This window comes from Peromyscus maniculatus, chromosome 17, assembly GCF_049852395.1.
Source record: "Peromyscus maniculatus bairdii isolate BWxNUB_F1_BW_parent chromosome 17, HU_Pman_BW_mat_3.1, whole genome shotgun sequence".
In the NCBI taxonomy this organism is placed as follows: domain Eukaryota; kingdom Metazoa; phylum Chordata; class Mammalia; order Rodentia; family Cricetidae; genus Peromyscus; species Peromyscus maniculatus.
Window position 1 is genome coordinate 12,970,778 of NC_134868.1, and position 20,343 is coordinate 12,991,120.

At 42.4% G+C, this 20,343-nt stretch overlaps 1 long non-coding RNA gene across 1 annotated transcript; it reads right to left on the minus strand.

The window, feature by feature from the left end:
* Positions 1-1,472: 1,472 nt before the first annotated feature.
* On the minus strand, positions 1,473-19,652 carry LOC121823446 (uncharacterized). Its single transcript, XR_006064924.2, has 2 exons — positions 19,415-19,652; positions 1,473-1,856 (listed from the first exon to the last, which is right to left on the minus strand). It is a non-coding gene; the product is annotated as an uncharacterized LOC121823446 (long non-coding RNA).
* Between the last annotated feature and the right edge of the window lie 691 nt (positions 19,653-20,343).

Sequence of the window (20,343 nt, forward strand, 5' to 3'; positions counted from 1 at the left end):
TTCCAAGTGGGACAGGTGCCACGGAGATGATTTGTCAGTGAAGCGTTTGATGCACAAATGAGGACCTGGGTTTGGAGACTCATCTGAAATCTCCGTGTTGGGGAAGCTGAGGCAGACGGCTGGGGGAGGCCTGGAGCTTGCTGGCCAGCCAGTCCAGCTGGTGAATGAGCTACCGGTTCAGTGAGAGACCTTGTCTCCGAATGTATGACGGAGACTGATTGGCTAGGATGACCCCAGCACTCCGGAGGCAGAGGCAGGTGGATCTCTGTGAGTTCGAGCCCAGCCTGGTCTACAGAGTGAGTTCCAGGACAGCCAGGGCTACACAGAGAAACCCTGTCTTGAAAAACAAAAGACACCCAACATCTATCTCTGGCCTCCACACAGACGTATGTAAATGTGCACACACATATGAATGCACCACACACACACACACACACACACACACACACACACACACTCATACTTTCAATATGTTCCTTAAAACAGAGTATGAATTTCAGCTTCCTGTTTCCTATGTATTGATTGCACCTTCTCATATATTATCTCCTCGACTCAGTAACTCAAGCACATGATGGGTACAGTTTCCCAGAGGGAATTAGTGTTTGTTTCTTATAAAATCAATACTTGTTTCACTTTGTGTGTGTGTGTGTGTGTGTGTGTGTGTGTGCGCGCGCGCGCGCGTGCGCGTGTTGCCCGGCTACCATGAATCACCTCCTTGTCTCCCTTTCTACCCCCAGTCTGCATTTGCCTGTGGTTCTGAGAGACGGAGTGAAGCTATAGATAAAGTGGTGAATCAAACAAAAAATGGATACTCACTAGAGAAGTGATGCTGACCCTCCACAGGGTGCCTCACAGATCGTATTTACAACAGAGAAACGGGACCGCTCTAAAACTAACAGAAACAGCCAGGCGGCCCCGGAAAGATGCAGGGATTTTTGTGAGGTACCAGGAAATACAGATATCTTTAGTGTTACTACATAATCCAAGAATACCCTCAGTAACAAGATCACATACTTAATTTAGGAAATGAATGCTTAATTTCTGCTTTTTACAGTTGTTCTTATTTTATTTCATGTTTGCCTGTGTATACGGCTGTGCACCACTTGAGTGCAGTACCCACAGAGACCATAAGGGGGCGCCGGGTGCCCTGGAGCTGGAGTTATAGATCGTTTTGAACTGTCATTTGGGTGCTGGGATGAGCCTGGGTCCTCGGGAAGCGACAGCCAATGCTAACTGCTGAGTCACCGTCACTCCAGCCCCCTATACGTAACATTCAAAATACATCGCAATCTGGGCATGGCAGCTTCTTGGGAGGCAGAGCTGGGACTGTGGCTTCAAGCCATATGTGTGGGACAAGTCTGTGCGACATAGAAACCCTACAGTAAAAATATATTACAGACACGGGTCCACACACATGCAGAGAGGAAACCTACGTCTCAAATTGTATGTGCTTAGCTATTTTCAAAAAAAAATTTTTATTACTAATATTGGATTAGCACTTCTTTGCTAAAATGGAAGATCAATTAGTTTATGAGGACCCAGGTCAAAGAGCTTAACTGGAGAGAAGACAAAACTGTGGAAAAACGTACTGCATTACTTATTTCATGAGCACAGGGGAAGGTCTCCATTTCCTCTACTTCTCAGGGACAGCAATGGGATAGTTGGGGATCGCTCACTGAGAGCCCCTGTCCGCAGATGCGGGATCAGAAGAGTGTCAGTACCGGTATTCCATCACTTTGTTCAGGCCTGGGCAAATCAGGATGAATGTCAGATGTTCCTCGCATGCTGCTTATAGTCCAATGTGGAAGTGGATGCTGAAGAAGCGCCTTGAACGATGTTACCATGGAGTTTAGACTCTGTTTGGAAGACAATAAATAAAGCAGGGAGAGACAATGTCTTAGTTACCTTACACATTGTTGAAACAAAATACCCGACCAGAGCAACTTAAGGAGGGAAATTCTGACCTACAGAATATTCCAGGGGAACTTTCCATGAGGCGGACAGTCACAGTCATTGACTGTCAGGAAGCAGAGAGAGAACAGGAAGTGGGACTGGGCGGTAAAACCTAAGCCCCCCCTCCCCCCAGTGACACACTTCCTCCAGCAAGTGTCTGCCTCCTCAAGGTTTCACAGTCTTCCCCCAACAGCACCACCCGATGGAGACCTCGTGTTCAAACATGTGACCTTACGTGGGACCGTTTCCAATTCAGACCGTAACAGACAAGAAGAGGCAAGATGCTCAGAGGAAATAGTTGAGAAAGCAAGCTGGGAGGCTGGAAAGTTGGTTGCGTGGAGAGAAAGGATGTCTTGATGGGTCGGTCATTTCCTGGATAATTTTAGGAGGCAGACACGGAGGTAAAGTCATGGACAAGGAGGGAGATCAGTCGTGTCCGTTTAGAAGTCAGGCAAGCTGATTCTGAGCAGAGAGTACAAAGAAGGCCCCAGGCCTGGTGATAACACTGCTATTGCATCTTGGACGATGGCTGGTGGTCGAGTGCAGTCAACATTGAGCTTGCCTTGCAAGCACCAGGACCTCAGTGTGCTCCCCAGAAGCCGGGGTTACAAGAAAAGAGAGAGGTGTGGTGGTGGTGGTGGTGGTGAGTTTTTATAATGTGAGCACTGGGGCGCCAGAGGCAGCAGAGTCTGTGTTCGCTCGTTAGCTGGCCTAGTCCATTTGGTGGGACCCAGGACAATGAGAGACACTATCTCAAAGAAAACCGTAGTGGACAGCTCCTGAAGATGGCACATGGAGCTATCTTCGGCCCTCTGCATATGTGCGCCCGCGGACACACACACACATACACACACATACACACACACATCTACACAAGCATGTATACATGTAGGAATGCATACATACTCTAGACACGTACACAGGCAAAATACCTAAGATGAGGCACAGGACACTCAGAGAGAGAGAGAGACAAGATTCTTAAAGTTTAAAAGTATTAAATTGGCTAGAATGCATAATGTTACACCGACTTGTAGACGAATTTCTAAGCAGTCTTATGAAATCAGAAGCAGAGAGTCAAATACAGGGTTGCAAGCCGTAGAGATCAGAGCAATAGCCGCCAACTAACCTTAGCTCACCACTGTTGCTGGAGGGCTTCTCTCCAGGCTCCACCAAGCCCCACAGTCCCACAATCCCCATAGCTTCCCAAGGGAGCCTCTTCCTGTCTAACCTGCACCTTTATTGCCTTGCTGTTCTGCCTTCTCATTGGCTCTAAGCCCAGACACATCATTTCCTCGTCACTGCCTATCTGTACAGACCTCCAGGTCTCTATGGTTGGTACTGGGATTAAAGGTGTGTGTCACCACGCTTGGCTGTGTCCTTGACCACACAGAGAAGCTGCCTGCCATGTGATTGGATTAAGGGCGTGGGCTACCATCGCCTGACTTCTATTTATGGCTGTCTATGACCTCTGATCTCCAGGCAAACTTTATTTATTCACATACAAATAAAATATCACATTTCAGCACAAATAAAATATCACCACGTTTCCCCTTTTTTCTAATAAAAATAAAAAAGTTATAACTAATATAAGAAAAACTATATACAATAAGCACAATAACTATATACAATATATACAGGCAATACACACGGCAGGATATAAAACAGGGTTCAGATGGGTGAACCACAAGGAATGACATTTCCTAAGAACTAAGTGCCATTGGAGGAGAGCTCTGCTTTGCCTGACATTGTCCCCATCTTTCTGCAGATCTGGTAAGGCTGCCAAAGACTTAACACAATCTCCCAGCCCTTAAAAACCAGGTCACCTAATCCAGAACAAGAAACCTCTTTCCTCTGGGAATGTAAATCTTCCGGAAAGTCAAGAATAGGTGAAAACATGTCTGGTCATCCACAGAGGTGACTGTGCCCAGAGCACGGTTGGGACTTCCTTCCACCGTGACGCCGGAGTCCCCAGTTCTGAAATGCGGCTGTTTGGCCGCTTCCTGGATTCTGAAAGAGCGCCTGATCATTCTAACAAATGTGCTGCTGTTCTCCCATTCATCTGGTAGGGTTGGTTTCTATTGTTTATCACCCAAGGACTCTGATTCAGCTGTGTGCTGTGTACTTGACACGATAGCCCATTGAAAGTGAGACCGACAATGGCCTTGGAAAGAGGTATCGGAATCCCTATTGACAGACAGGGTGAGTAAGGCTCACCGGGGGTAAAGTAGCTTGCTCACGCACGTTGGCAGGTGGTAAGATTGGCCAAGGCACCCAGGCCGTGCCCTGGTACCAAGGCTATGCTTCTTCCGCAATGAATAGGAATGTCAATAAACTTAACACTCCACTTGGACTCTGTTAAATGTTATTATGTACTTACTGACGGATATGATCCCTATTATCTTAATGAATCATATCTCACCATTTCATAAAATCGAGGTACTCTGTTCTCTATTTGTGTTAAATTTTGTTTTATGCCACAATAGAACGATATAACTGTATGTTGTCTCACAGTGCTTGTAAATCTGACTCCAAGAGCGTGGTTCACAGCCATCTTATTAAATAAAGCTAAAAACACACAAATCAATGAACATGTATTATTTATGTAGTAAGCTGGACCAAGTATCATATAAAAAAAATAAAGTATAAGATGTGATGGGCTAAAAAAAAGAAAGAGATGTGATGGGCTGAGGATGTAGCCCAGCTGGGAGACCGCCTCCCTAGATAATCCTAGGCTACACAACCAATTTGAGGCGAGCCTGAAAATTTTTTAAAAAATGAAAAATTTCCTGGAGACACTTTACAATTTGGAAAGACCAGTCATGAAGAACACAATGGTAGATCAAAAAATTGAAATGAGAAGAGCATGTGTGATTTACTGTGAAATGGAGTTTTGTTTTCAAGATTTATTTATTCATATATCTTATGTATATAGATGCTTCGTGTACATGTACATTTACACACCAGAAAGAGGGCATTGGAGCTCTTGAGACTACAGTTATAGATGACTGTGAGCCACCTTGTAGATGCTGGGAATTGAACTCAGGACCTCGGGAAGAATAGCCAGTACTCTTAACCTCTGAGCCATCTCTCCAGCCCCATGAAATGGAGTTTTAAGAGCAGAGACCATTAGGCTGACAAGACGGCCCACTGTGGTGCTTGCTCTCAAGCCAGAGTACCTGATTGCTGGGACCCCCATGGTAGGAGAGAACCCACTCCACAAATTACCTTCTGACCTCCACATGCTACACAGTGATACCAGCACACCTACCTACATGTGTACACAAACACACACGTGCTGTGGATATTGTTCTATATAAATAAAACACTGGTGGCCAGTGACGAGGCAGGAAGTAGGTGGGACAAGGAGAGAGGAGAATTCTGGGAAGCGGAAGGCTGAGGGGGAGACACTGCAGCCACGGCCAGGAGAGGCAACCTGTAAAGACGCCGGTAAGCCACCAGCCACGTGGCAAGGTATAGATTTATAAAAATGGGTTAATTTAAGATAAAAGAACAGTTAGCAAAAAGCCTGCCATGGCCATACAGTTTATAAGTGATATAAGCGTCTGAGTGATTATTTTATAAGTGGATTGTGGGACTGCGGGGCTTGGGGAACCTGGAGAGAAGCCCTCCAGCTACAAATGGCGCCCAACGGCTTGAGTTTCCACCTTAAACCTGAGAATATTTAATAACCAATTCTAAACAGAGCCCAAACCAGGTTCCAGCTTCTTGTCTCATATGAGCAGCTAGACGCCGCAAAACACAGGTTTGAACACTGGCGGGTTCCTGGCGTGTGCGTTTGACCGGCAGTATGGCGGGAATAAGGTGTCTGCCAGAGGCACATTATGCTGTGTAGTAGATTTAGTCTTTACTAGTATTTTTTAAAAAAAGGTTTCTGGGCTACACCCTGCTTTGATAAAAGCTTAGACCCACTATTTCTGAGACTTGATGACTCCCAGAGCTGGCGGAAAACGTACCACTGCCATGTTGGGAAGCTGAAGTGGGCGGAGCCAGCAGCCACAGCGCTGTTTCAGGCTTAGAAGGATGCAGTTTAAAGCAATAGGCTCACAAAAAGACTGATTCAGATAACATCGTTTACAATGTGTGTAAAATATACGTAGGGTTGAAAGAGACAAAAAAATTAATGTAAAAAGCCACGTAAAGATGAATATTACACAGACAATCTGGATTGTGTTGTCTTTGGGATTTTTAACTGCAAAAAAACATTTGATCAAAAAAGATGTTGAATTAAACCAATATGTATATTTTAAAGGTAACTTGACTTCAAAATTTAGATTTAAGGATATGTTACTTTGGAAAAGAGGTTTTGCTTTTGTTTCCACAGAAAGCCAGAGACTGTGGATTTGTTCCAGATTAAGATACATCAGGTTTCACCAGCCAAGACCCCCTGAAAGGTCTCCGATGACACCATGGCCCAGATGATCCAACATCCAGAGCGGTTTCAAGGCAACTGGTTCACACAATACAGCCTCAAGGACTACCCCATAGGCTTAAAATTTTCTTTGCTTCCCCATAAGATACAGCGCCCCCCTCCAGCAGGAAGTAGTAAGAGATGCTACGCCCAAATTCCCAAATATACCAAGCTGGCTTTAGAGGTGGAATTGGCTCACTCCCCCTCTAAACCCAGACATATTGCTTTAAAAAAAAAAATGGTTAAGAGATTCTTGTGTCCCAAATCAGAAGAGCCCTCTGGTGTGGGACAGAGAAAAACCAATATTTTTATTTAAAACAGGTTGATTTTAAATGTGATCTCTTTCTAAAAAGGAAAAGGGGATATGATATGGATATATAGAAGGATATGGACATGATAAGATAAAAGGGTAGATTAATGAACCTACTTTTAAAGAACAACTTGTTTAAAATGTTTTACATTGGTATAAATTTTAGTTTATTGATACAAACTTAAAGTTAATTTTGTTATACTGTATACATATATATATATATATATATATATTTCTATTCTTGTTTGAGGTATTATGTTTATGTAACTCATTTAAAATTGTAATGGATAATTAAAAATAGATTAATAATTAGTCATCTATGATAATCATATTTGTAGCCATGTTAGTTAAGTCTTCTAGATATACATAGATATATTTCAGATAGATAGGTAATCTTCAAACACTTCATAGACCTAGAGAATATGGCATTTAAATAACTTAGAATTCTGTTGACGTGAGACACAATTGCTCCTGGCTGCACCAATTGATCCCGAGAGAATGTTGGGCTTCTAAGACATTTCCATTTGGAAGTTTGTCTTTTGGCACAAAATGGCCTACTGGGCAAAGAACTGCCCTTGCCTTGATGGCTGACAGTACAAATGCAATGCTCTCCTTTCTGGACAAGCGGGACACAAGGAAAGCAACCACTGTACTCTGCCAAGACAGGGTAAGATGGTCTCTCAGAATTCCTGCTTCTAAAAACGGTCTGTCAGATACTCTAGGCCTGTAGCCAATTTGAATGCACCAACAATGCTGAGAAACATTAGGTGACTGTCAAGGCTGCCAGCTGTCTTGGTCTACTTTTGCAAGATTCCCGAAAGTTGCTTGCATCCATCTACCATTTCTCAGGTACCATTATGTTCCTTCTCAGGTCTTTGATGTGGTTGAAAACTAGATAGTTGTAATTTCCTCAGTTATGATAAAAGATAAGTTAGACATAAAACCTTAAACTCACAAATATAAGATAGATAGGACATCTTCTTTAATATTGTAACTATAATTCTTGCTCGGTAATTGTTTTGTTATATATAATTTTACCATGTTAAAGTTAAAACCTTCCTTTTTTAAAAAAAAAAAAGAAAAAAGGGCAAGTGCTGTGGATATTGTTCTATATAAATAAAACACTGGTGGCCAGTGACGAGGCAGGAAGTAGGTGGGACAAGGAGAGAGGAGAATTCTGGGAAGCGGAAGGCTGAGGGGGAGACACTGCAGCCACGGCCAGGAGAGGCAACCTGTAAAGACGCCGGTAAGCCACCAGCCACGTGGCAAGGTATAGATTTATAAAAATGGGTTAATTTAAGATAAAAGAACAGTTAGCAAAAAGCCTGCCACGGCCATACAGTTTATAAGTGATATAAGCGTCTGAGTGATTATTTTATAAGTGGATTGTGGGACTGCGGGGCTTGGGGAACCTGGAGAGAAGCCCTCCAGCTATACACACGCACACACATACTGCATACACACAAACCACCCACCACCCACCCACCTACACATACACACACACATACACACACACACATACTGCATACACACGAACCACACCACACATACACACATACATACTGCATATACACAAACCACACACCACCCACTCACCCACCCCACACACACATACTGCATATACACAAACCATACACCACACACACACACACACACACACACACACACACACATACTGCATACACACAAACCACACACCACCCACTCACCCACCCCACACACACATACTGCATACACACAAACCATACACCACACACACACACACACACATACTGCATACACACAAACCACACATTCAGCACACACACACACACACACACACACACACACACACACACACACACACCAAATAAAGTTCTATGAAAACCCTAGAAGGAACGTGCTCTGGTCCAGGAAAATAGGCGATGAAGGACAATATGCTGGTCTCTGTCTCTAAGAAAAATGCCTGGTGTCTAAATAACAACATTAAATAAGAAAGGTTTCCATGATGCATGGCTGACACACTGTATATCTTCATCCCAAGGGAGAACGTCCAGAGATGGATTACACAGATTTATAGAACACAGTTTCGGAGTGGTCACTGTAGCAAATGGGCCATTTTCTGCTTCTTCTGGCTGAATAGGTGACAAGTGACATCACTAATCCTGAGGGTTTTTTTGTTTGTTTGTTTGTTTGTTTTAAAGAAGTGTCACCATCTCGTGTTAGACATCTCTCTGGGGGGTCTGGTGCCTTCTCTGGGTTCATTATTAGAGATTTATATCCTGAAATGCCAAACTGCATTTTTAATCTATCATTAGAGCAGATTATCAGAACCAGAACTGACAAGATTTAGCACCCAGGTGTCCCTTCCCCGTGCCCGAATCTCACAGCGAGAGCTGCAATGCACTACGCCATTCAGAGTAAACATGATGTATGAATGAATGGGTTTTCCTCCTCACTGAGTAATTATGGGTTCCTTCTTACTAAAAGCAAATTATTTTTATTCCTTCTGAAGAAGACCATGATTAATTATACAAAATTGCTCTTGTCTTTAATTGAATAAATTTCTTCCTTCCCTGTAAGTTAGTGGGAAATTATATATTATTAAATAGCTTGAAAATCTAAGGGAAGAAAAATCTCTCTTTTTAGAACTGAATGGAGTTGGTGATGGAGACTGAAGAACTGTATACATGTGGCTTCACATTGAGTTTCTGTGGCAGAATGACCCACAGAAAATGACCATTGTGCCTCAGTGCCACACAGTTCCAATTCTACGTTGCTGGGAGTTCAGGCATGTTACCTACATCTTACCTACAAGCATATGTTTCTAAGAAGGAATGAAATGAAAGCTAAGAGGCACTTGCTATTCACGCATGGTGAGTTGAGACTTGATAGGAACAGACCCTGAATCAGGGTTTCTCAGCTTCTGTACTGTAGACGGTTTGGGCAACACAAGGTCTTTATAGAGAGTAAACTACTGAACAGAGTAGAATGTGTACCAGCATCTTCCTGCTGGCTGCCAGCTGTGCACATACATGATCCTGGTGTGGCAGCCAACATCAGCCTGACATTGTCAAATGTCCCCCAGTGAATGAAGTTGTTTCTGGCTGAGAACCACTGCCCTGAATTGTAGCATTCTGTTCTGGCTCAATCTAGAAGACATTGTGCTAAGTTCTGCTAGTTACATCCCAAATCTGTAACCTTGTCTGGTAAGAGAAGCTCCGATCAATAGGATGGCTTTCTAGAAGACTGACCATGGTTCCCAGCCTCCCTTGCAGCTAACTGGTATTGTTGGTTGCTTTTGCTCTTTTAGGGGGCCCGCCACCCAGCTCCCAAATAAATCACACATGGAGGCTTAATTATTAATTATAAGTGCCTGGCCTTAGCTTGGCTTGTTTCTTGCTAGCTTTTCTTAAATTATCCCACCTACCTTTTGCCTTTGGGCTTTGCTCATTCTCTTACTTCTGTAAATCTTAACTCTTACTTCATGGCTTGCTGTGTAGCTGGGTGGCTGGCCCCTGGAGTCCTCCTCCTTCTCTGGCTACTTCTTTTCGCCTCCCAGGTTTCTCCTTCTATTTATTCTCTCTGCCTGCCAGCCACACCTATGTCTTCTCCTGCCTTGCTATTGGCTGTTCAGTTCTTTGTTAGATCACCAGGCATTTTAGACAGGCACAGTAACACAGCTTCACAAAGTTAAACAAATGCAACATGAACAAAAGTAATGCACCTTAAAATAATATTCTACAACAAACTGGAACAATGCTGCCAAGGTTAGGTTAATAAAATTTAAATGAAAACTATGGCAATAATCTCCTAATCATATCCATGAGATATCGAGGACTATGGGGGGTCCAGCCCCTCGATAGTCCCCTCCCAGGGTCCGCAGAAGGCTCTATCAACCAGCAGAGAATCTTTAGGGTCGGTAAATCAGTCTACGCACTCAGAGTTCTTTGATCCATTCGCTTTAATTCCTCTGACATAACATCCTTTATACACAGCTTCAGTTCTGTTCTCATGTCTAGCTCCTTTCTTGCCTGATTTCTCTCTATATTTATCTACTGTCCCCTCTATGTTCTATCTTAATTCCTTCATCTAGTTCTGTCCCTTCTATCTAGTTCTTTCCCCTATCAGCTCCTCTCCTGTCTCCTTCTCTCTCATCTGGCTCTTCCTCATCTTGTTCTTCCCCATCTGGCTCTTCCTCATCTTCTATCTCGTTCCTCTAGTCCTCTCTTTTAGCTCTTCAATCTAGTTCTTCCCCATCTCAGCTTGTTCCTTTCAAGTTCTTACCCATCTCGTTCTTCCATTCTCTTCTCTCTTCTCTTCCCCTCTTGCCCTGGGAGTTCTGATATATATACACTTACAAGCAGTATTTCCTTAGCAGTGCAAAGCCAGGCTTCCAGGGTCAAATGGAGGGGTGATAAGAATAATTACAGGGAGACTTGAACTGGGAGTTCTGGCTGAGCATAGCTGTTAGCACAGAAGGTTATCTAAAAATTCCTAGAAGTGGTTAGGTAAGTAGTTAGAAGTCTATAAAGTTAGTAAGGCTGTAAGAAAGGAGGGGTCTGAGCTAAATTGTGTAAAGCTATTACTTAATGTCTACCTGACCTAGGCGGTGTCCCCTTGTGGAATTTACCTTAAGTCAGGAGACTCGCCTGTGGGTTGTTATCATTGTTAGTCCACCTGAGACTAACAATGGGCGCCCACCTGGGTGGTGTTTCCTGTAGTCCTTGAAAGTGGCCAAGGGAGATATCTGATTCCAGAGAAAGCCTTTCCCTGAGGCTGTTCTCCAAATTACCTGGAATGTGTATGTCCAGAGAGTGCTCAGTCTACACTGTTAGTCCTTCTTAGGGGAAAGTCAATTGGGAAAGCTATGAAGGCACACATGATTTTCATAACAGAATACAGCTGATATATAACAAGCCAAGTAACACCAAAAACTCCTTGGGATTTGGCTTCCTCTGGAGGAATTCCATGATCCCTCCAGGTAGTGACTTTGCCATAACCAGCTGAGTTCTTATGATATATTCCTGCGGCCCGCAACAGCTCCCCTTTTTTCATTTAGTTAAAAAAATTTTTGTAGGACATTGAATATGTAGATAAACTTAAGTTTGGAGATTTCTGAAAAATGATAAGTAATGATTAACATTGATATTTAATCAATATTGTACCTATGATATATATATTTATAACCAATAGTCTATATAGATGGCAGGCTGAGGATTAGTTTAACCATCTAATTGGCACAGCTGTATATAGTTAGAATAGCTCTGTCTCAAAAAGGGAGCAGAGGAATAAAATAAAAATCTATCCTTAGCTAGTATGGCATGATATGGTCAAAAAGTGTCTGAATACTATGATTGTGACTTATCAAAAAGAAATGGTTAGTTTGGAACATTAACTCTATCTATTAATCTTTGGTTAGTGGTATTAATTTGGTTAACTGTAATTTAATGAGGCATAGTTAAAGAGTTACCTGAGCTAGTCCTGAACACCTGTGGGACCAAGGCTGCAGCTGAGGCTTACCTAATTTAAATTTGTAATCAATGCAATATTAAACTATTAGCTATGAGAGAACAGTAATAACCTGTGTCAGGGTATACATAGCAAGACTTACATACATACAATTCAGGATCATGGGCAAAACTTATACAATTAACAATAGAGCATTTTTAAGGGCAGTCCAGCCCCTGGGCTGGAAAGTTCAGTTCACAAAGAGGGGTACGTGACAAAGGGGGCTGTAGAAATCTCTCATGGTTACTTCCTGCGGATATGGGGGCGAAGCTGGGGGTCTTGAGGCCTGGGATGCAGTGGAAACCCAGGAAGCGCAGGCTGTTTCAGGCTCTGTGAGACAGGCAGTGTAGCAGAATTTTCTGTCTCGTGGGCTGGAGGGCGTGACGCAGGGCTGGCCTGGACAGCACATCGGTGTGGGCTGGAGGGTGGAGTGCAGACCTGCAGCTAGACAGCATGTCCATGGTCCAGAGAACGACAACCTGTAACTCTTTAAATGGTTAGAATTTCTGCTGGGAACAAATATGTGTATTAATGGTAGAACATGCAGTCGAAGAGTTTTAAAGATGAGGAGTTTTAAAGAGGAAACTTTTTCTCTTAGGTGTACCTGTGGGATATTAAATGCCTGGTTAGCAGATAAGAGAAGGGGATACCAGGCCAAGGAGAGGCAAGGCCCCTCCCCTACCCAGAGGAGAAAAAGAAATTTTGTAAGTGGGAGATAAGAACTGTAGTTAGGTTGCATTCCTCCCAGTCCTTCTTGGTTTGTGAGCGTTGGCAAATTTTGATTTCCTGAAGCTTGTGAGAACCTTAATGGACAAAAGCTTAGACATGTTAGCTATATAACAGTGGTAAATGTTGTCAGACAAAAATATGAATCCTTGGAGTCTCAACAGAATCAGGATAGCCAGAGAATGATATCTGAAATGTGTCATTTATATATCTCTCAAGTCTCATTATCTTTTGACAAAAGTTAATAAAATACATTTAGAAGAGAATTATTATTTTTAATCATATTTCTATGAGTTTTATATCATTGATGAACAGTTCATCAAAAGGATCTGGAATTGTATCAATTTATTTATATTTAACACTCAATATTTAAGAATCTAGATGTAAATAACAGTCTGTATTCAGTTTGGCAGCTTTAGAGCGCCTTTGTCCTGCAGTGGCCTAGTATATGGCGTGACCAGGCGATCCAGGATTCATAAAGGCAGGTCAATGTCCTGTGAAGACATGTAAGCATATCCTCTTCCTGACAGTATGAAAACATCAGGACTTTTTCAAATACCCATGAGAAGATCACAGAGGCTTAGGTGTAACTTTGTGGCTTGGCCTGGGAGTAATAAGGAATGCCTGTAGTGGGACATATGAAAAATCTAAGCGCCAATTCTTAAGAGTTCTTGAAGTATAAGTAAGGCTATTGTCTATATATGAGTTCTAGGCATTCCTAAAATTGAAAAGCAGTAAAAATAAATGGTGTATTACTTCTTATTTCATAACCAAAAATCATAAGTAAGCCTCATGGTGAGCTTCCATAGGGAAAGAATTTGTAATTGTTGGACAGAAATAAGAAAAGGTGCCAGTATATCCTGTGGAGTTATTTGCCATTCTATAGACTCATGAGTTTCATAATTTGGCATCAACTGTGGAATAAAATTATTGTAAGATACATACACACACACACACACATACACACATACACACACACACAATTATTAGATTGGGGGACCATGAAGAAGCTATAACTGACAGTTCTGAAAGTTAATCTGTATGGATAAAATGAGGAACTCTGTTCAAAGAATGAGTCCTGGATAAACAGAACTCACATTTCCTGCTCTGTATGTCGGCCTTGGCCTCCATCATGGCAGGGTGAGTAGGCAAACAAAGTATTTGAAATGCTGACAATCTTTAGGGTGAGGAGGCATGGTAAAGAAGCAATCTTGTACATTTCTTGTAACAGTCTATAATCCTGATATTCCTAAATAAAAAGATATTGGGGTGATTTAAAGGCTGGTGGGGGGCTTTATATGCCCAATATTTAAGTTTTTCCTCCACCAGACAGGTAGCAATTACAATTCTCTCAGCATTTAAAGGTCACTGCTTAACCCAGATAGGAGCATCAGATTTACAAGTAACAGAGTCAACAGTGGACAGTGGCCCCTAGGATAAATTTTGATACCTTAGGCTATGTCTGTCATGTATGATTTCTGGAATAAAGGGCCCAATTATGCCTTGAGCTTGTTTACTCACGTTTCTTTAAGTTTAAGACCCATATAAGAGACAAAGGAGTAATAGTCATCTTAAGTACTTGGTAAATCTTTTCCTGAAATATAAGAAACAACCGTGCTTATGTCTAGCAAGCCAATATTTTTCCCCTGTATTTTAAGTATTTAGTTGGTTTGGAATCCTGAATCCAGAAGGCCATATCATTGGAATTCACACCAGTAGCTCCCTTAGGCTCTGCCCTGCATGAATCTGAATTGTTTTTGTAGAGGGTTGTACAATAATCTTAATTTCTTTAGTAAAGTCAGGATCAACCTTTACTGGGACAATTTTTATACCTTGTACAGCAGAGGAGTTACAGCCTATATTTAGCCCCAGTGTCCCTTCTGGGGAGGTCCAGACTCTTATATTAAGACATAAAAGTCCATTCATAAAGCTTATATATCTCAGACCTCAATAAAAACTTTATCCACAGATCTAACTTAGGCATACATCCTCAGTATCTCTAGGTTATTACTGAGATTCGTGTATCATTAATAACATATCTAGATGTTTATGTGTTACAATGATCTATCCTAATAACTGGCAATTCATATATCATGTTATTTTTTTAACTTTCCTAAACATTCTCTATATCTAAACCTTTATATCCCTATAAAAACTTTATATCCAAAAGCATCTATGTATTAAACTTGTCAGGAGAAATAAGTGATTGATTATTAGAAATAGCCAATGTAAAGTGAATTTCTTTTAATAAAGGAATGGTAAAGGGTCATTTTGAAATCTGTTAGGTGAGCTATCTTTTACTTGAAATTGGATAGTAAGGCAAATTGTCTTTAAATCTGGTAAATGGAAATATAATCTAAATTATCTCAAAGCATAGTTTGGACAAAACCCTGGCAATGAGGGGTATGGCAGTTTTGTCCAAAGCGTAAACATTTTAAATGCTAGGGGGCTAAGTAATGAATTGATTATATGAAATTTAGCATACATAGTATGTATATAAGTATAATTTTGTATACATTAGAGGATTTGATCATTTATGATGATCAAGTTTTAATTTGTATCCTGAAAATTATCTCTAATAGCTTATAGCTTAAGTACAACTTATCCTTAACAGTTTACAGTTTAGGTCGGCCAATCAATCAATAAGTTTTATTTCTTAATTATCTTTAATTAAAGTAAACTTATTCTTAACAATTTATAAGTTAGTTGCCCTTATAAGCTTAGAACTTTGGTTTTATACTTGTCAGTTTAGCCTTAAAAATATTAAGTTTGTACTGAAAATTTTTTTTTTTTTTTTTTTAATATAGAAACAGGAACTCTTATTCAAAAATATAGTATATGAGGAGAGCAACAATTTAATAAATCCTTTAAGGTGTATCATGAAATGAGATAAGCACAGTAAATTTACAGGCTAAAACAAAGGAGGAGGAATTTTTTCTTTCTTTCTTTCTTTTTTTTTTTTTTTTTTTTTTTTTAGCAGCTGCAGCCTGTTTGTCCAGTCTGTATCAAGCCAGATAGCCACGCCACCAGGAATGGCAAGGTGAGGAGAAGGGTGGAGCCCAAGTGAGCTGAGATGCAGATAGCAGATAGTTAGGTTCAGAGAGAAGAAGGCAGATGTTTAGGATTCCGACCCCCAAACGTCTTCAGGGGTCTGATGAATCCATACAGGTCGTAGTAGGGCGTCCCCTAACCAGGACCTGTTTTGAAATGGGTTAACTGAAGTTCTTGTACTTGGCCAAGATTTTTGTAAATTACCAAGAACTTAATAGTCAACCCAGAAAAAGGAAAGAGAGAGAAAGAGACACTTTTTTAGGAGAGCTGGGAGTTGCCATTGGTTTTTAAATCGGCACTGGCTGTGAGGCTTGCACAGTTATTTAAATGAAGGCTGCTGGATCAAGCTTCTAGTTAACAATTAGAAGTTTACAGCTCAAGTTCGCCTTTGGATTTCAATTAATTTTAGCAAGAAAGGCTGTTTGTAGCAGGACGCTGCTACTACTATGGAGAACATAGTGAACTTCATTAGCTCTGGTTTATGCTCTCAGGAGGTCTGGTAGTGTGAGAATATTGTGTTACCTCCTTGTAAGACCCTGAATGAAGTAATGGCAGGTTTCTCCTTAAAAGGGAGGGGTTAAAATCTCTGACGCTTATCATAGTGTGATGGTAAATTAATTTAATAAGGTTGGCAGCTTTTAGGGGTCTCCTAAATCTTTCCATACATTTTTTAGGGGGCTTTATGGAATTAAGATAGTCTTTGCTTCCTTATCTAAGCCTGTAAACAGACTAGAGCTGACTGAAATGCCTTTCGTCGTAAGCCTGTGTCCTGTAATTTCTATCAAAAACTGATTCTCTTTTGACTCGTTCTGACTCATGGTGCAAGAAGGATTTTTTTTTTTTTTTTTTTTTTTTTCGAGACAGGGTTTCTCTGTGTAGCTTTGTGCCTTTCCTGGATCGCACTCTGTAGACCAGGCTAGCCTCGAACTCACAGAGATCTTCACAGATCCTGTGGCTCTGCCTCCAGAGTGCTGGGATTAAAGGCATGCGCCACCACCGCCCGTCTGCAAGAAGGATTCTTAATAGGGAAGGGAGATATTCAACTACTCACCACAAAGAGGCCTGGGGTTCCTCCCGGTCTGCAGCACCTTTGGTGAGGACTGGTTATAGCTGATACTTCGGAGGTCTCCAAAATCGTACCTCCCGGAGAGTTGAACCTCTAACTGGGCAGCTCTCTGTGAAGCGATACCTCTACCCCTGGATATGCTTCAGTACCTACTTCTATCAGTCCCCTGAGTACCTAAACAGTTAAGTCTGTTCGTGGCGCCAGGTATCGAGGACTATGGGGGGTCCAGCCCCTCGATAGTCCCCTCCCAGGGTCCGCAGAAGGCTCTATCAACCAGCAGAGAATCTTTAGGGTCGGTAAATCAGTCTACGCACTCAGAGTTCTTTGATCCATTCGCTTTAATTCCTCTGACATAACATCCTTTATACACAGCTTCAGTTCTGTTCTCATGTCTAGCTCCTTTCTTGCCTGATTTCTCTCTATATTTATCTACTGTCCCCTCTATGTTCTATCTTAATTCCTTCATCTAGTTCTGTCCCTTCTATCTAGTTCTTTCCCCTATCAGCTCCTCTCCTGTCTCCTTCTCTCTCATCTGGCTCTTCCTCATCTTGTTCTTCCCCATCTGGCTCTTCCTCATCTTCTATCTCGTTCCTCTAGTCCTCTCTTTTAGCTCTTCAATCTAGTTCTTCCCCATCTCAGCTTGTTCCTTTCAAGTTCTTACCCATCTCGTTCTTCCATTCTCTTCTCTCTTCTCTTCCCCTCTTGCCCTGGGAGTTCTGATATATATACACTTACAAGCAGTATTTCCTTAGCAGTGCAAAGCCAGGCTTCCAGGGTCAAATGGAGGGGTGATAAGAATAATTACAGGGAGACTTGAACTGGGAGTTCTGGCTGAGCATAGCTGTTAGCACAGAAGGTTATCTAAAAATTCCTAGAAGTGGTTAGGTAAGTAGTTAGAAGTCTATAAAGTTAGTAAGGCTGTAAGAAAGGAGGGGTCTGAGCTAAATTGTGTAAAGCTATTACTTAATGTCTACCTGACCTAGGCGGTGTCCCCTTGTGGAATTTACCTTAAGTCAGGAGACTCGCCTGTGGGTTGTTATCATTGTTAGTCCACCTGAGACTAACAATGGGCGCCCACCTGGGTGGTGTTTCCTGTAGTCCTTGAAAGTGGCCAAGGGAGATATCTGATTCCAGAGAAAGCCTTTCCCTGAGGCTGTTCTCCAAATTACCTGGAATGTGTATGTCCAGAGAGTGCTCAGTCTACACTGTTAGTCCTTCTTAGGGGAAAGTCAATTGGGAAAGCTATGAAGGCACACATGATTTTCATAACAGAATACAGCTGATATATAACAAGCCAAGTAACACCAAAAACTCCTTGGGATTTGGCTTCCTCTGGAGGAATTCCATGATCCCTCCAGGTAGTGACTTTGCCATAACCAGCTGAGTTCTTATGATATATTCCTGCGGCCCGCAACAATGAGAGTAAAGGAGTTTTATTTTACTTCCCCACTTCCTGCTATCTGGGAGTAAATATGATAGGGAGAGATTGCATTGATCTATTTTTCTGTGACTATAGAAAAACACCCAAGGCAGCTAGTGGTGAATATGATCGTGAGAGTTGCTATTAGTCTGTTTTCTGCCACCATAATAAAACCCCTGAGGCTGAGTAGCTTCAGAAGTATGACACTGGCTTCTGATCAGCTCTGGTGAGACACTGGTGACAGATGGTGCCACAGGACAGTAACCTGTGTAAAAGCGAGGAATGGGGAACCAGACATCATGGGTAGGATTACCTTATCGCCTTACTTCAAGACCTATCCATTGTCCTACCACAGTTCATCAATTCCCTCTAAGCCTTAGAGCCTAAGGGTAGTTAGTGCTCCCAATGAGCAAAGACTTCTCCATGGACTAACTCTAACCTGGGACCATGGTTCAAGAGATGAGGATGTTGTCACTGATACAGTACTTGCCTAACTCGTATGCAGCACTGGGTTCGAGCCCCAGTACCACACTCACGGCTTCCTACATCATTTATGTCGACACATTGGGGGAATGTCTTGCGTCTCACACATGAGCCTTTGGGGACAAGCTGAAACTATGTCCAAATCACAGAACAGCTCCACTCACCGTATGAGACCCGGGGACTGGAGATACGTGGTGAATGTGGCAGAGCCATTGCATACATAAAGGGTCACTGACTGTTTAATGTAGAGAGGTAACATATCTGTTCTAAGCCCTGAAAGAAAAATAACTTACTTCTTTCACACGCCATTTTTGTATTGGTTTTTTTTTTTATTATAGTAACAAATTTGTTTCTGGCCCAACCAGAATTCTAAGCTCTTCTCTCTACAATCTTCCAACCATAAGGGTCTATATTACTCTGTTTTCTGTGGCTGTAATGAAACACTTCAGGTGAGGTAGTTTATTTTAAAAAGTTAACTTAACTCACCCTTTGGAGGTGCAAGAGCATGACACCAGCAACTGCTTCCCTCCAGGGGGGGCCTCCTGGCTCCGTCACCACACGGTGAAAATGATGTTTCACCTTCACTGTCGTCTTGACTGGATCTGGAATCACCCGGGAGACACCTCTGGGTGTCACCTAGGAGACGCCTCTGGGTGTACCTGTGAGGGCAATGCAAGAGAGACTGAACTGAGGAGGGCGGAGCGCTCTGAACGTGGGCAGCTGCATCCCCATCCGCTGTGGTCCTGAGCTGAATGAAAGAAGAGGAAAGAAAACGGCAGAGAAGCACCAGCATGTATCTCTCTCTGCTTCCTGCCCGTCGACGTCGACGCAATACAGCCAGCTGCCTCATGCCCCTACTACTGTGCCTCCTCAGCCATGGCGCGCTGTATCCACTCAAACTGTGGCCCAAATTAACCGCTCCCTTCCTTGAGTTGCATTTGTCACTGATTTTTTTTTTTTTTTCAGCAATGGGAAATAGTAACTACTACAGTGAGTGATTTCGTGGTGGGACAGAATGAAAGAGAGAGACCGTGTGGTAAGGCAGGAAGGCAGAGCAATTCAGAGGCAAGGCCTAGTCCTTCTGTATGACACCAACTGCTCTTGAGGAACTAACCAGGGTCCCATATAACTACAGACACCCCTCCCCAGGGCAGCATTTCCCAGTGGCCTAATGACCTCCCACTGGGACCCCCCTCCCCCTTTGTAGAGATTCTTCCACCTCAGCATGCCACTCTGGGGACCAAACCTCCAACATGTGAGCCTTTGAAGGATACCTTTATATCATAATCCAAACCATAGCAAGACCCCAATCGGTGTTCTGGGAAACACGGTAATAAAGCCAGACGACTGTGTGTGCCTGAGAAAATATTTTTTTCATTCCGTATATACACAATGCCATTTCTCCATTCTTCCTG